The sequence below is a fragment of the Phocoena phocoena genome, chromosome 8 (assembly GCF_963924675.1).
Source record: "Phocoena phocoena chromosome 8, mPhoPho1.1, whole genome shotgun sequence".
NCBI lineage: Eukaryota > Metazoa > Chordata > Mammalia > Artiodactyla > Phocoenidae > Phocoena > Phocoena phocoena.
In genome coordinates this window covers 77,060,264-77,070,749 of record NC_089226.1, presented here as the reverse complement: position 1 = coordinate 77,070,749, position 10,486 = coordinate 77,060,264, and the positions used below count along the sequence as shown (strand labels likewise).

Genomic DNA, 10,486 nt, shown 5'->3' with positions numbered 1-10,486 from the left:
TAAGCAACCCTGTAAAATGAGCCAAAGACCTCTTCTCTCAGCATTGCTCTCATTTGAGTAAATAAGAACAGTGTAGATTTGGAGGATAATGTAATGAACCTTCATTCCTTTATTTAACATGCCCTGAAGATAATCTATAATGGAAAATGAAAGCTAGAAGTAAAAAAAGGAGTATTTAAGAACCTCAAATGTGCAGGCAGATGTCTCCAGAGAGAAAAGACATCAGCTTTATTCTTTCTGTTTTCTTTGTAGATTGACTGAGTACCAAGATGTTTAGGAAAAATAATTTCACTGTGCTTCTGATCCGAATTCAAAGGAAGTTGATGTTTCAATTAAAAATCAATTAAAAATAACATAAAGTTTATAATAGCAATTAAGTAAAATGACAGTTTTTATACATCTTCCCAGCTACTGGTTCTGTAATTGGCCTAGACCCTGGATGGAAGCCATGTTATTACACTTTTCAGTCTGGTGCTCACAAACAATTTGAAAACCATGTCCTGAACTGGTTTATGGGCTTTTGGAGAGGATGATCTTTATTCTGTTTTCAGTTTATCCAAAGAATCAAGCATAGTATTTAGCCCAGAGTAGAAGCACAACAAAAATGCATCAGATGAACCCATGTAAGTTTTCAAAGGTAGGTACCAAAGGAGTTTTGAGACTAAAGATAGTTTATTATAAGGCTCTTCCTAAGGATTGCTTCTTTCATCTCTGTACCTCTCAAGTACCTTAGAGTTATGGCTCCAGCTGAGATGAGGAAGTAGTTGCTGCATTGCTCTTCTTGGCAGACATCTAAATTTCACGCATTTGTCACACAAACAAAAGTGTATGCCTGAAGAAATTGCATCCAATTATTTTACTAGATTTATTATTAGTAGTAGTATTAGAGAACCTAGTTGAAAATTCTTTCCTTTAGTGATTTTTTAAAACGTTTTCTCAGAACATTTAAGGGAAAATCACATTTGATAAAGGAACTTGGCATTATAAATAATTACAGATGGGGCTTGGCATTATACAAGTTGTATGCACTGTGAAATTATTTTCTTCCCTGATTTTATCCTGATCTCTCTTTCTCACAAGTTTTTTTTTTCCTTTCATAAAAATCAACTTTATTAAGGTATAAATTTCATGAAATAAAATGCAGCTATCTTAAGTTTTCAGGTTGATGAATTTTGGCATTTGTATATACTTGTGTAAGCACCACCACAAACAAAATTTTGAACATTTCCATCATTTTTAAGGCAAATACTGATCTGATTTTTTTTAACACATCAGGTTCTTATTAGTTATCTATTTTATACGTATTAGTGTATATATGTCAATCTCAATCTCCCAGTTCATCCCACCCCATCCCACCCCTCTTTCCCCCCTTGGTGTCCATATGTTTGTTCTCTACATCTGTTTTTCAATTTCTGCCTTGCAAACCGGTTCATCTGTACCATGTTTCTAGATTCCATATATATTCATTAACATACGGTATTTGTTTTTCTCTTTCTGACTTACTTCACTCTGTATGACAGTCTCTAGATCTGTCAACATCTCTACAAATGACCCAGTTTTGTTCCTTTTTATGGCTGATTAACATTCTGTTATATATATGTACCACATCATCTTTATCCCTTCATCTGTCAGTGGGTATTTAGGTTGCTTCTATGACCTGGCTATTGTAAATAGTGCTGCAATGAACAGTGGGGTGCATGTGTCTTTTTGAATTATGGTTTTCTTTGGGTATATGCCCAGGAGTGGGATTTCTGGGTCATATGGTAATTCTATTTTTAGTTTCTGGAGGGTCCTCCATACTGTTCCCCATAGTGGCTGTATCAATTTACATTCCCACCAACAGTGCAAGAGGGTTCCCTTTTCTTCACACCCTCCCTGGCATTTATTGTTCGTAGATTTTTTGATGATGGCCATTCTGACTGGTGTGAGGTGATACCCCATTGTAGTTTTGATTTGTATTTCTCTAATAATTAGAGATGTTGAGCATGTTTTCATGTGGTTGTTGGCAATCTGTATATCTTCTTTGGAGAAATGTCTGTTTAGGTCCTCTGGCCATTTTTTGATAGGGTTGCTTGTTTTTTAATATTGAGCTGCATGAGCTGTTTATATATTTTGGAGATTAATCCTTTGTCAGTTGCTTCATTTGCAAATATTTTCTCCCATTCTGAGGTTGTTTTTTGTCTTGTTTGTAATTTCCTTTGCTATGCAAAAGCTTTGAAGTTTCATTAGGTCCCATTTGGTTATTTTTGTTTTTATTTCCATTACTCTAGGAGGTGGGTCAAAAAAGGTCTTGCTGTGGTTTATGTCCAAGAGTGTTCTTCCTATGTTTTCCTCTAAGAGTTTGAAACTATCTGGTCTTAAATTTAGGTCTTTAATCAATTTGGAGTTTCTTTTTGTGTATGGTGTTAGGGAGTATTCTAATTTCATTCTTTTACATGTAGCTGTCCAGTTTTCCCAGCACCATTTATTGAAGAGACTGTCCTTTCTCCATTGTATATCCTTGTCTCCTTTGTCATAGATTAGTTGACCATAGGTGCATGGGTTTATCTCTGGGCTTTCTATCCTGTTCCATTGATCTATATTTCTGTTGCTGTGCGAGTACCGTATTGTCTCAATTACTGTAGCTTTGTAGTATAGTCTGAACTCTGGGAATCTGATTCCTCCAGCTCCATTTTTTCCCCTCAAGATTGCTTTGACTATTTGGGGTCTTTTGTACTTCATACAAATTTTAAGAGTTTTTGCTCTAGTTCTGTAAAAAGTGCCATTGGTAATTTGACTGGTATTGCATTGAATCTGTAGATTGCTTTGGGTAGTATAGCCATTTTCACAATATTGATTCTTCCAATCTAAGAACATGGTATATCTCTCCATCTGTTTGTGTCATCTTTGATTTCTTTCATCAGGGTCTTATACTTTTCTGAGTACAGGTCTTTTACCACCTTAGATAGGTTTACTCCTAGGTATTTTATTCTTTTTGTTGCAGAGGTGAATGGGATTGTTTCCTTAATTTCTCTTTCTGAACTTTTGTTGTTAATGTATACGAATGCAAGAGATTTCTGTGCATTGATTTTGTATCCTGCAAATTTACCAAATTGATTGATAAGCTCTAATACTTTTCTGGTGGCATCCTTAGGATTTTCTATGTATAGTATCATGTCATCTTCAAACAGTGACAGTTTTGCTTCTTCTTTTCCAATTTGCATTCCTTTTATTTCTTTTCCTTCTCTGATTGCCATGGCTAGGACTTCCAAAACTATGTTGAATAATAGTGGTGACAGTGGACATCCTTGTTCCTGATCTTAGAGGAAATGCTTTCAATTTTTCATCGTTGAGAATGATGTTTGCTGTGGGTTTGTTGTATATGGCCTTTAATATGTTGAGGTAGATTCCATCTATGCCCACTTTCTGGAGAGTTTTTATCATAAATTGGTGCTGAATTTTGTCGAAGTTTTTCTGCATCTATTGAGATGATCATATGGGTTTTATTCTTCAGTTTGTTAGTATGGGGTATCACATTGACTAACTGCATGTAGTGACGAATCCTTCCATCCCTGGGATAAATTCCACTTGATCATGGTATATGATCCTTTTAATGTGTTGTTGGATTCTGTTTGCTAGTATTTTGTTGAGGATTTTTACATCCATATTCATCAGTGATATTGGTATGTAGTTTTCTTTTTTTGTAGTATCTTTGTCTGGTTTTGGTATCAGGGTGATGGTGGCCTCATAGAATGAGTTTGGGAGTGTTCCTTCCTCTGAAATTTTTTGGAAGAGTTTGAGAAAGATGGGTGTTAGCTTTTTTATAAATGTTTGATAGAATTCACCTGTGAAGCCATCTGGTCCTGGAGTTTTGCTTGTTGTAAGATTTTTAATCACAGTTTCAATTTCAGCGCTTGCGATTGGTCTGTTCATATTTTCTATTTCTTCCTGGTTCAGTCTTGGAAGGTTATACCTTTCTAAGAATTTGTCCATTTCTTCCAGGTTGTCCATTTTATTGGCATAGAGCTGCTTGTAGTAGTCTCTTATGATGCTTTGTATTTCTGTGGTATCCATTGTAACTTCTCCTTTATTCATTTATAATTTTATTGATTTGAGTCCTCTTCCTCTTTTTCTTGATAAATCTGGTTACAATCTTGTTTATCTTCTCAAGAAGCAGTTTTTAGTTTTTTTGATCTTTGCTATTGTTTTCTTTGTTTCTATTTCATTTATTTCTGCTCTGATCTTTATTTCTTCCTTTCTACTATCTTTGGGTTTTGTTTGTTCTTCATTTTCTAGTTCCTTTAGGTGTAAGGGTAGATTATTTATTTGAGATTTTTCTTGTTTCTTAAGGTAGGATTGTATTGCTATACACTTCCCTCTTAGAACTGCTTTTGCTGCATGCCATAGGTTTGGATCATTGTGTTTTCGTTGTCATTTGTCTCTAGGTATTTACTGATTTCTTCTTTGATTTCTCCAGTAATCTCTTGGTTATTTTTGATTTCAGTTATTGTATTGTTCATCTCTATTTGTTTGTTCTTTAATTCTTCTAGGTTTTTGTTAAACATTTCTTGCATCTTTTCGATCTTTGCCTCCATTCTTTTACCGAGGTCCTGGGTCATCTTCACTATCATTATTCTGAATTCTTTTCCTGGAAGGTTGCCTATCTCCACTTCATGGAGTTGTTTTTCTGGGGTTTTATCTTGTTCCTTCATCTGGTACATAGTCCTCTGCCTTTTCCTTTTGTCTGTCTTTCTGTGAATGTGGTTTTCATTCCACAGGCTGCAGGATTATAGTTCTTCTTGCTTCTGCTGTCTGCCCTCTGGTGGATGAGGCTATCTAAGATGCTTGTGGAAGCTTCCTGATGGGAGGTACTGGTGGTGGGTACAGCTGGCTGTTGCTCTGGTGGGCAGAGCTCAGTAAAACTTTAGTCTGCTGTCTGCTGATGGGTGGGGCTGAGTTCCCTCCTTTTTCATTGTTTGGCCTGAAGCAACCCAGCACTGGAGGCTACAGGCTCTTTGGTGGGGCCAGTGGCAGACTCCAGGAAGGCTCACACCAAGGAGTACTTCTGCTGCCAGTATCCTTGTCCCCATGGTGAGCCACAGCTGCCCCTCACCTCTGCAGGAGATCCTCCAACACTAGCAAGTAGGTCCGGTTCAGTCTTCTGTGGGGTCACTGCTTCTTCCCCTGGGTCCTCTTGCTCACACTACTTTGTGTGTGCCCTCCAAGAGTTGAGTCTCTGTTTCCCCCAGTCCTGTCAAAGTCCTGCAATCAAATCACACTAGCCTTCAAAGTCTGATTCTCTGGGAGTTCCTCCTCCCATTGCTGGACCCACAGGTTGGGAAGCCTGACGTGGGGCTCAGAACCTTCACTCCAGTGGGTGGACTTATGTGGTATACTTGTTCTCCAATCTGTGAATCAACCACCCAGTGGTTATGGAATTTGATTTTATTGTGAATGCGCCTCTCCTACCATCTAATTCAGCTTCTCCTTGGTCTTTGGATGTGGGGTGTCTTTTTTGGTGAGTTCCAGTGTCTTCCTATCGATGATTGTTCAGCGGTTAGTTGTCCCCACAGGTTTTTAAAATTTAGTAACTCCTGAAAACTACTTCAGCTACTAAAATGGATTAAAAAAAAAGACATGATTTGATTTAATTCTCTGTAATTAGTCCTTAACTGCTTTTCAAATAGTGTTCAACATAGATTTCTCTCTTGCTTTAGAGAAGTGATGATCAGTGGATTGCTTCTTTGAGATACAGGTTTAAACCACTTAGCTTTTTTTGTTGGAAAGCTATGAAAATGGTCCATTTTCAGCTATAATTTTCCTTGTGCAATATATACATATTTTAAATTCAACATTGAGTTCATTCAGAAAATTCCTATAGACTTTCTGTTTAGCACTAAAAATTTTCTCTGTGTGAGGTATAAAAAAATGTATGTTCTATGCAGACAATAAGGATTATTAATAAGGAGATTTAAATATCATTTGGAATAAACCATACATTTTGACAATAATAAGAGGAAACATAAAACTGCACCATATTGTGTTGCTGAATAAAAATTTTGTTGTAAATTTTTATTATAGATGCTGTGAAAAAATAGTTTTATTCTGTGACTACCAAATTTTGAACATACCTTTCATTGGCCATGATGATCCAAAAAAGAGTGCCATACAAAAAGTGTTACTTTTTTTTTGCATAAAACAAAAGATTTACAAAAATTAGTTTAAATACAAGTCAAAATGAAATATTTCTGGTTTATTTTTAATGCAGCATTTGTTAATATGTTTAAAACATTTATTAAAAGTTAAAATTTCATAAAATATAGTAATGTGGTATTTATTATAATATGATCCATATTTTGTTGACTTTATTTATATTGACACTTTACCTCTTCAAATATCTTTGAATTACCACCTCCACTGTTACTATTCCTACTGCTACTGTGTCTACCACGATCACTATTAATAATCATAATCCTAGGCAACATTTATTTAATGGATTTCTATGCCCCAATACTATGTTAAGCAATTTACTTGCATGTCTCTTGATAAATGTTTATTATCTGGCTTTCTGTTATGACATGTGGGATTTCCAGATAAGCAAGCAGTGGTGCATACCACCTTTCAGACAGTATTCAGAGATAAAAAGTACACATCAAAATGTAATGTGAAAGTACATTCTCTTTACCTAGCACATATTAATGCATGCTGAGGTTTAAATTACTGAAGTAAGGAAACTTGTTTAGTTGTTCAAATCCCATCATTAGGGATGAGTTACTAAGTATTTTGTGACAAATGCTGTGATGAATATTTGAAAGTTTTGAAAGAAGATATCCCTACGCTGAAGGATTTCATATGCTCTATGAGGAAATGAGGTTGAATTATGTGAATATCAGGAGAAATGTTGATTGCAAAAGGGCCAAATAGCAACTATGAGAGATATGAGAAATCAGAAATGGACATTAGGAATGCAGGCTGGAGAGCTTAGTCTTCTTTAGAGAAGTAAATCTTGAGTTGGCTCATGAATTCCTTTCTGAAAGTTTACTACAGTTGTTATGAAATACTTATTAACATGATTTCATGGCTTAATCCAGGCTGCAAGTTGAGGTAATATTTTCTATTACTATGGATCCTACTTTCCAGACAATCTAACGTTCCTAATTTATTTTCCTAATGCCAGTCTGGGCATTCCTGCCTATGTGTGTTAATGTATGTTTTCCCCTTTATTGGAATGTCCTTCCCTCTATTTCCTTAATGTCTTTCATCAAAAAGTCATCAAAATTTAGTTCAAATATCACTTCCTCATTGAATCCGTTTATGATCCCAACACTTACTGGATGTGATATACCCTTTGTGAAATTATTATACCATCTTTATATATAGATTTATATTTATATGTCTACATTTTTTTTTTTTTGTCAACTGTAAGCTCTTTGAGATTAGGCTGTGCAATTCGTTTTTAGCACCTAAATAATATAGTTCTTGTGACACAGTAATGTTGAATAAATACAATTTTCAGAGTTAGTACAATTAATTTATAAATTATTCTTGAGTATTAAAAGCATGAGCATTGCCTGTTTTCTCATGTATTTACAAACCTGCCAGGAAAGTCCTGTCTTTAACATGCCTCCCTGCTGCTCAACCGGCCTTTGTTAAAATACCAAGAAGTCACCACAGGGAGAGAGCATTGTGTTTTTCCATTTTGTGTAAAACTTCTTGGTTGATCTTAGAATGGAAAAAGGAAAAGTGTCAAGTAATAGTTAAGAAATAAAATCAAATAAATTGCAACCTTAGTCTTTGCCAGATGAGCTGAAATTGACCAATATCTTATAGAGAAAGCCAAATGAGCCCTAGTACTGCCAGAATGTTCAACAGTTCTCTAACCCCTAGGCAAAACTAATCATAACAACCCAGCTAAAGTCAGCTTCAAAAGGCATAGAAAATTGTGTCTAAGCCCCTTTTTTTCTCCCAGTAACTATGCTATAACATATGAGCCAATTTTCTCATTGTTATGAATTAAAAGTAACATCTAGTAGTAAACTCAGTAACTAAGCCATCACATTCAACGCCGTGTAGTATTTTATTGTTACTTCTCTGTGCTCATATGATTTTCTGTAGACTTCTAGGGAAATTTATAATTTCCCTGAGGAATAGAAATTCCCAACCCTTGATGCTTCAAAGGATTAGCAATAGAATATGTGAATCAAGAAAATGAGATTCTACTGAATTCCTGTGGACATTTTTCTTAGTGTATTGGATTGCATTTCTATATATTTTAGTTTGCCTGTTTATTATTCTCCTTCCGTGTCTCTATTTCTTAACCCTGATGTATTTCTTGACTTCATGTCCATTTCTTTCAGTTCTTGAGAGAATGCTCTACAGCAAAGTTTTAGGGAATAAAAGTATCTGTTAAAACCAAATATGTAAAAAAAACCCCAAAAACACACTTTTAAATGTAAGAAAGTTGGAGTTTGTTTCACACTATCTTTAATTTTATCATCATGTTCATTTTATTGTAATGTATTTTGATTGCATAATTATGCAAAAACTTCAAGAAGTACTCCTAGTATCACATCCCAGCCCCATTGTTCAGAGAAAAATCAGAAACACTTAATCTTGCGTTCAAGGTTTTCTATAATCTAAGCACTACATACATTTTATTCTTTGCTTCTATAATTTTCCTTTATTTCTTGAGGTTACAGTCAAACACATCTATAACCTGTTAGTAGATATGCATTTGCCATGTTTTAAGCCACAGAATGGAATTCCAAGCACTCACTGGTAGAAAACTATTAATCTAGTAACAGATTCCCCACTGCAATTCCTAGTGCCTTCCATTTTCAGGAAATGCGGTCCATTAGAAAATCCTTTTTATTAACTTTATGTCAATTATTATTTTTTCTGAATCGTCTACTTCCTAATCATCTCATTATATCTGAAGGCCAAACAGAAGGAGGTTAAGCTGTTTTACAAAGTTAGCATGTACACAGGTACATATATCCCATTTCTTCTATCATGTAAAATGACTTTGAGTCCTTCTTTTTTTTTTTTTGCCAGTCTCCAGAGTGTTTATTCTCTCCTGGTGGGGAGACAGTGGGCGTCCAGTGGTCTTAGGGGCGCAGGCCCCTAGGTGTACTGCTTAAAGACGGAGGTGGCGTTGAGAACCTCCTCATTTGTGCACATGTGCAGTCCGTAGAGCTTGCCCAGCATGGGGGTCACCCAGCACGTTGTGTGGAAAACGGACTCACCTACCTTCCCATCTGGCACACCCTTCACAATGATCGCCTCCTCCTCCAAGTTCTCCCGAAGCATCTGGAGAAGCTTCCGGTCCTTCTCTGCCTGCAACAGAGGCATCAGCGCAATGCGGGCCTCGAACTCCTGGATCTGCAGGCACCTGCATTCGCAGTTCCACTTCATCATGCTCCAGTACACAAAGAGCAAGGTCCCAATGCCCATGGTGACCATGCTGTAGCCCGACAGCCCCCGATGCGGAAGGTTCCGCTTGTAGTCGATAGGGCTGTAGCCCCCCAGCTGGGGCATGTCCTGCCTCCCCTTCGATGACACCATGCTTGCAGGGCCTTCAATCCTTCTTTTTTCTGTTTCTTTAAAATTTGAATTCAGAACTTAACATTACATTCCAAGTAGGGAACTTAATTTCATTACAGACAAGTGATTAACAAATAAGGGAGAACAAAGTCCTCCTGGCAGAACATAAAAATGACTGTTGGTATTTTATTTATTTACAATATCCATCTTAGTAGCCTATCTCTGTCTTACTAAGACTTCTAAACAGAGCTGAAAAATCATGATATGAAATGAATATTTTTACTGGTAGAAGTGCGTTTGCGCTTACAAACGGAAGATTGGAATCACTGACTTACATAGTATACATCAAACCCCATCCACACAACCAAAATTAAACTTTTTTTCAAAAAATTAAACCAAGTTTCTTATGAGTTTTTAAATTGATTTTAAGGCTTGAAAACAGGACCTTAAGTTAATTACCTTTAAAAATTAAAAGAGAGTCCTTGAGAAAGATTGGTAGTAGAAGAACGAGCTTACAAACTCTTCTCAGAAAGATACAGAAATGACCAAAATAGCAAATTTTAAATCAGGTCATTATATTAGTTTCCTAGGGATGCACGTAAGAAGTTATCACTCACTTGTTGGCTTAAAGCAATGGACATTTATTCCCTCTTAGTTCTGGAAGCTCTAAGATCAAACTGTAGGTGTCAGTAGAGTTATACTCCCTTGGAGGGCTGTGGGAGAGAATACTTCCTTGCCTCTTTCAGCTTCTGATGGTTCAAGGTGTTTCTTATCTTGGAGCCAATCTTTGCCTCAGTCTTCATATGAATTTTCACATGGACTTCTTCTCCCTTTTCTGTCTCTTATAAGGACATTCTCATTGGATTTAGGACTTACTCTAATTCTGTATGGTCTTATATGGATCCTTACCTTAATTATATCCACAAAGACCCTATTTACAAATAAGGTCACATTCTGAGGATCC

At 36.2% G+C, this 10,486-nt stretch overlaps 1 pseudogene; it reads right to left on the bottom strand.

Moving 5' to 3' along the window:
- Positions 1-9,102: 9,102 nt before the first annotated feature.
- LOC136126980 (NADH dehydrogenase [ubiquinone] 1 alpha subcomplex subunit 13 pseudogene) lies at positions 9,103-9,543 on the bottom strand (annotated as a pseudogene).
- Positions 9,544-10,486: the final 943 nt, after the last annotated feature.